This window comes from Rhyacophila brunnea, unplaced genomic scaffold, assembly GCF_057557595.1.
Source record: "Rhyacophila brunnea isolate RB1 unplaced genomic scaffold, BYU_Rbru_1.0 scaffold_4, whole genome shotgun sequence".
NCBI classification, from domain to species: domain Eukaryota; kingdom Metazoa; phylum Arthropoda; class Insecta; order Trichoptera; family Rhyacophilidae; genus Rhyacophila; species Rhyacophila brunnea.
Window position 1 is genome coordinate 56,269,752 of NW_028233068.1, and position 7,526 is coordinate 56,277,277.

At 34.7% G+C, this 7,526-nt stretch overlaps 1 long non-coding RNA gene across 1 annotated transcript; it reads left to right on the plus strand.

Moving 5' to 3' along the window:
- Positions 1–380: 380 nt before the first annotated feature.
- Positions 381–4,466, plus strand: LOC147067544 (uncharacterized). Its single transcript, XR_015071524.1, has 3 exons — positions 381–519; positions 2,282–2,532; positions 2,903–4,466. It is a non-coding gene; the product is annotated as an uncharacterized LOC147067544 (long non-coding RNA).
- Positions 4,467–7,526: the final 3,060 nt, after the last annotated feature.

Below are 7,526 nucleotides of genomic sequence, written 5' to 3' on the forward strand. Positions count from 1 at the left end.
GTAGAATATAACCTCACGCGAAGAAGGAAGAGCAAACCCTATCTCAAGGACTTCAAAGTCAACATGAATAATAAGAGTTTTATTGGTATGTAAAACTCCTTTCATTTTAAAAAATGGTTCCACAAAATCGTATTATCCAACCTATGTTTTTAAACAGTTTTTTTATTGCACACGTTTGTTCATTATTAGTGTATGTGTGTGGCAGTATTTTATTCATTTGTGCACTAAATAAATTATGCGGGCGCTCCATTGACGAGCTAAAAGAACGCGGAAATCCAAAGAGATTGTGTGTGTCACAGATAATATTTTTCCCCCCAACTTTATATTATGAGGTATTTTTTCAACCATAAACTAATATTATTCTGTAGACTGGCATCACTGAATTCGCAATAATCATCGGCTGTCACTGTCACTGTCAAAATCAAGTTTAGCGTATTTTATGGTCGTTGGATGGTCGTTGGATTTATCATTCTTTGGTGTTGTTAGTCCTAGTTGGTCCCAGTCCTGTTTTATCGTAAGGTACGTACCACACACGACGAGATGACCCGATAATATTATTATGTAGATAATTAAATGATTCCACTGTGAAAAGATTACTTTTCCCTTTGTTATGATCACTTATTGAATATTCTTGTCAATATTTAATTTGTCACGAAACAGAACAGCCATGGGAAAAATGAAACATTAATTTTTGTGGAACCTGTTTAGGTTAAGTTAGGTTAGGTTAAGTTAGGTCAGATTAGGTTATGTTAGGTCATTATTTCGTTGTACTTAGTCACCCAATCATTTTGAACATTTATATTGATTAAGATGAGATATCCAAAGTTTGCCGGTAACACCGAGTTAAGTCCCGTTTATTTGAGGCTTTCTAGCGATTAGGAATGCAGAAATTAGGTATATAATTCGATTTATTATGGCGTATTGAAAATCTGTGCTATTAAAAATCTATGAACATAATAGAGATATGACAATTTCAATATTGAATTTATATTTTTCCTGAAAGGTCATAGTTATATTTATCGTTGTTCTGTTTTGTCATGGAACCAGTAATTTATATCAAATAATGACAAAGGGAAAGTTTAAGACATTGTACTTGTTATGCACGGATATAATATGTTTAAGATAAAAGTAATTCTATTGAGAAATTCGGTGTTGTTTGTTTACATAGTAATAGAAACTACATAAGTAGTTAGATTAAATATTGTCGGGATTAGTAAATACGATAAGTTATAATTAATATATATCAGGGCTTCTCAATATTCTACAGGGGTAACAAATAATCAAGTAGGTAGGTATATGAGCTTATACGTAACACCTATTTTTCTGTTAACTATTACTTTTGTAAGAAAAAATGATGCACCCTCTTATTTCGACACACTCCCTAATGAGGTTCTCAATATGGTGATTACAAAGCTCCCATATTCGATGCTAGTGACGTGACAACGCGTTTCGCTGCAGTGGGGCGGCAAATTTTGAGCAATGCACGCTCCACCATTTACAAAAAAGCCTCCAAATGGGATGATTAAAGAGGAATTAACCTGTATGGCGATGCTAAATGTATTTGATGTGTGCTGCCTAAAACGCAGTCCTGTCTATCAAGTTTTGGATGCGTGCGATGCAATCAATGGTTTTAATTTGATTTATTTAATCATCGTTCAATCCTGTCTGTTACAAATAAAATTATTCAGATTATTTTATTATGTTTGACGTAGGTAAATATGTATTTCTTTGGTATAGATAGTGATTTTATATGCTGATTTGGAAATAGGTATGGGCCATTCTACATAAGCAGGACACCATACAACGCTTATAAGAATCCCTGTCGTTCCATGCCATACCGGCATCCCGTAGCTCCGCCGTATACACTCTATAGATAGTATTTAGCGGCCTTCCGTAACGCCGGAATCTGGTTGGCTTAAAGAACAGGCAAGCCGAGTTGAGGTTATCTTCCGGCATCCGCAACACGCGGCTGAGCCAGGTCCGACATCGCCTCTTCGCTCTCAGCGCGATGAGAGGTTGCTCGGCTGTTCTCTTATCTCCTCGTTACTCCTAAAGTAACCGCACACCCAGTACCCCTCGCAAATGTATGTTCTCAACAACACTAAAAACGTTATAATCGACGGCAATTATTGTAAATCCAAAACGTTTGTATGACTCCCTCTATGGCGCAAATTGAATGTCTGTGATGTACACTTGGCTAATCACATTATATCATCCCACAATTAATATTATTAATTTTATTACCCATGTTTGTATTTCATTTTTTTCTTGTTTCGTTTAGATCCCGACTATGACATCGATGACATGGATGCTATTGTGGAATCGGCCATGTCAGTGATAACGACATATATGAAGAATCTGAAACTGACGAAAAATTTCTCATCTAAAAAGAGACAATACGAGCATATTTATACCGTGCTTTACATGCTGCAGGTTTTTATTCTTGTAATTTTAAAAGAAGACGCATGCCAGTTACCAGCCATGACTAACGGAAGCCATCACGAAAGTAATCACACGCTGCGAACTGAAGAGGTTGGTTTTTCATTTGACAAAATGCTAGTTGAAAAAATAAATCCATTTAAACCAATGCCAACCCTCCCACCCATTCAAGTTTGGTACACCACTGGTGTCAGAATCCACCAAATTCGGGAATTCTTGACAAGTTGTGATTTAAATATATAATGTATGTACCTATTTATGATTAACTCTGAAAAAAAAATATATGAGCAATGTGAATATGCACTTGCGATTAAATAAGCTCCCACCCACACTTTTTGAGAATTACTGTAATTCTAACCTTTCCTTCTTCCCTTAATCAAACTAATAAGTATTCAACACAACACTGCTACTCCCGTATGGCGACAGTATTGTGTTCAAGATACAGTTTCAACTATTTCCGCAGGGCGCTTTCTGCACTATGACGAGTGCCATGCGGAGATCGAAGAGGGTCTCATGCGGTTATGCTTTGCCAGCAACGCCGGCCATGATTTCGAGTCGTGGGTTTACGAGGGATGTCAGAACAAATATGGCAACATATTCTTCGCGATTGGGCACGAGGCTTCCATCCAGCAGGAGAAATTGAGTCTCTCTACTTTCAAAGTGACGAGAGGCTGCATGATCCACCTTCTTACCTCCTCGTTACTTTTAGTATCTGCAGTAAGCTCAAAGCTCAGTATACGGTTGCTATTATTATATCTCACTGTAGTAACTATCCACTAAACCCATATTGGCATTCACTAATTGAGTCGCTTAGTCGCTAAACCAGCTCTGGAGGTTTTTTTGAGTTTCGAGTAAATCATAAAAGACTTATGTGATTTAAGTAATTATTATATGTCTTCCGGTAAAAGCGCAAATAAAATAAAACCTTGCGTCCAACTTAGGTGCTACATTATTCCAAATAAGGTATTGAAATTATCTCAATAGCGGGTTTAGTCACTTACTTCCCAATAGAACGGATTTGGCGACATGCATTTGTTAACAGAGCGGAAATAAATATTTTTGAATTTGTTTTGCCAAAAAGTTCTTATTGCGTCTATTTAGCTTTCATAGTGTTACCTACTTATGTATATCTAAAATAATTTTTGTTTTGTTTATTTAACGGCCCACATGCCCAACCTAGGTCAAAATGGAGTTTTATGGTATTTTCAAAGCATTGGCCTGAACATTCCTTAAACGTTGTAGATAATCTATTTATATAATTTTGAAGCCTTATTATCCTTTATATTTATTTTAAACATTTGATGACTGCATAAAGTATTTTTATTACATAAAATAGTTATCTTTTAAACCTCTCGATCTAATGTTTTAGAATATAGTCATATCTCAGTACATCCATGTGCAGTGGTGTTAAGATTTTTTAGGTTTATTAATTTTTAAACACATTTATAAATCCATTAGTAAAATTTATGTTGGCATTATTATAGTGAAATATTTACGATAAAAAATTATATTTATAATCTCTGTGATCCCAAATTTGACAAGAATTAGGCATTTTATTATTCAAAAAATGGGCAAGATTACCACATTTGAAGATAATTCTAAAGATACTGATTATAAGCTATGTCTTTGAACTCAATTTGGAAAGCGCTTCAGATAGTATTAAGAGTCATTAGTTAAAATATCTCGCAATAATTAGGTATGGCGCCTTTAGCATAGTGGTCTATGTGCATGGGCGCAAAACGCGAGATATGCAGGTTCGATTCCTGTGGGGTGGGGTGTCTTACTTTTTTCAAATTTTTTTTTTTCTATTGGTTATAATATATTTTCTCAGAAATTATGTATGTTCAATAATTAGAATGTTACATTCTTAAATCTTGTGAATTATTAGTTGAATAAAAATAGTATATTAGTTAAATAAACGTACTTACTGGCTAAGTTTTATATATATTTACACAAAATAGTAGTGTCAGATCGGATAAAAAAATGGGCTATTAGCAAAACTGTCTATTAGGGAAGTTCAACTGGATGTTAAGGATTGGTAGGCTCTGCAACACTTTCCACTATTAGAGCCGAGCCACACCGGGCGACTCTGGTCTCGAGACCAGTAGCCGAGACCAGACCGATGCATGCAGTTATATGGACCATGCCACACCTGGTCTCGAGACCAGAGTCGCCCGGTGTGGCCCGGCTCTTAGTCTTTAATATTTCCTGATGAAATAATTTATGATCACCCATATTACTATAACGTAATTTTTCACCTTTTCACTGTCAAATGTGTGATTTTCTATTTAGTTTAGGTGTTCATTTCAGCTCCTTTATAATATTTTTTGAAATCCCTTCTCAGGTCTCCAAACATGGTAGTATGTTTGATTGAAGGCAAGCATAATGTATGACAATCTACGAAAAGAGAAAGAAAAATCTGTTTTGCTTCAAACAATAGATGTGCGTGAGTCACCTTCGGGCTTCGATGCGTCATGTTAAACATGCTCGGTTACTTTATGTGCACAAAGATATGCAATTAAAAAGAGTTGAAGATTTAAAGTTGGGCGTTCCAGGTAAACGGACCTTACAAAAAGGCAATCATCACAATGATTAGGTAAGCAGTCGATTTACTAAACTTCGACATTATTATTTAATTGAAAAATATATGAAAGTTAAAATTGTTTATAACACCACTCCAGTAAGTGATCACAATGAACATAAAAATGGCAGCCATGCTGTGTAAGTAAGAAAATCGGAATGACAACTGAGCAATGGAAATATTATGTAGAGTTTGCCAACTTAACCATGCTTCATGTGTTTGCTAAATAATTTCCAAATTCTTTGGGAAAGAAGGACCTCTAGATCCTTCAATTTTGGGTCTAGCACGATTCGGCGCCGGGACAACCGGTCGCCACGCAATCAAATGAAATTTGAATTATTTAATTCCTGGTGAGAATTTAAATATGCACACGTAAATAATTGTGCATATGTTTAAGTTGAAAGGAGTAAAGAGTTCTTTTATTTTTATATAAACCCTCGGGCATGATAATTCTCAAGCCCCAATAAAAACCAAAATGAATTAAAACTACCAAGTAGTAGATAGAAACTGATTATGATTCCTTGTCTACTTTCTGAATAAAATTGTAATGAACGTCTAATTATTTCATTCAACAGTGCGGTACCCAATTGTCCCGGCGCCCAGTTGTCCCATTCCTTTAATTCTCATGCAAACTCTCAGGATTGACACAGGTACAGATTGGTGATATTTTCTTCCATACGAAAATGGCACGTGCGTCAAAAAGGAATTTATTTTAGTGATTTTTATTGGGAAACCAAAGAACAATACTTATATAATTGAGGTGCATGAAATGTTTTATTATTAAATTCATATCAAACATTATTTTCAATACTTTACCTTGACTTATCCAGTTTTAAACTAAAAACATTATTAGGTAATATACTTAAAGAAATATCAATATTTATTCATTTAATCTTAACCATTTAAACAATCCACATAATTTAGTGAAGATTACAACCAGTTTCATCTGCTTGATATTATAGTCAACTGAAATGGTCAAAACCTCTTCTGACTGTTATTAAATTATGTGTTAAGTAGGTAGGGACTGTCAATAATTTTTATTAGTACCAGCGCATTTATTCTATACACAAGGCTGCTATCGAGGGTCAATCAGGATAATATATGTGACGGGACCATAATATTTAGACGATATATCGAGGAAAACGATAAATCGGGGAACGGTTAATGCGGGATTATTTAACATTGTTCTTATGTGTGTTTGGCGGGACTTTCAAAAATTGATTTATGCGAGAACGGTAGATCGGGGTTCCACTATAATAAACTTTGAGGGGCAAATTTACAAATATGATAAAATATTCTACGCGAGCTACCGAAAATGCTGCCACGAGCTACCGTTTGGCCATCACTGGTATAGACAATAGTGCAATGTTCAATAAATTAGTGCCTGTTCACTGTTTATTTTTCCTAATCACTTTCCCCCACATTCCCTAAAACATATTTTTCAATATTTCAATGGTTAATCATCATCACGTTCCGGTGAGGATGTCGGGCTCCTCGCAAAAAGGTCTCGTAACATTTTTTTTTAACCAGAAATGGATGTTAGACACATGCTCGACCCGTTGAGGTATACACCGAAAATTTTGTAGGTAACAATCAGAACTATTATACATTGCGTACTTCAAATTCCACACAACTCGTGGTCTGCTACATCTCCCATTTTCCGAATATTATATTAAACTAGAAAAGAAAATTCTAGTGAACCCGATGAAAATAACCACTAGAGAAATAATACTTTTTTCTATGTCAATTTTTTGTATACTTGTGCTTCTGCTCCTAAAATATATCCCCTAATTTATATTGATATCTGAAAGAGTGCTTTTTAAATTGTCTACACTACATCACTCCTACAAGTATTTATCAATAAAGAATCTTCATTTATAGCTGTCTCTTCAAATTAATATTGTATTGTAAATATCAAATAAACAAATACTAATATTAAATGTTTTACTTTATCATCAGCCTCTCTTTTCTTCATATGCCCGCCGTCGTATTTCATATTTCCATTTCTAACAAACAATTACGACTGTATGTATTTTCCAAATGGTCATATTATATTCTGATATGATTTCTGTTTAGAACTGCTTTAGCGGCTGCTGAAAAACACATCAGCCTGTTTATTCTTGCCACTGAAATATAAAACTCACGTGTTTTCGACGAAACATTAAAATTAAATTAACTAAATAAAGCCGCACCGCAATTTATTAATATGATAACTCGTTTAAAGAAAAATTTTGTTCCTGAAAAGTTGTCCATCTAAATGCGAAATCTATCTAAGCCGAATCTAAATCTAATAAACCGCCTAATTTTGCTATCAAAAATATCCAGCAGCTCTCACGTCATCTATAATGTATTTCAACGTGTCCATGATTTGTCACCGGAGACACGCCGGTAGCCAGGCTACTTGTTACAAACTGAAACGGTGAATGAATTAATGAAAAATCAGATTTGATTTTTCTCACCAAAATATCATTAGATATGGCGACACTGTAATGAAATGTATTAAATA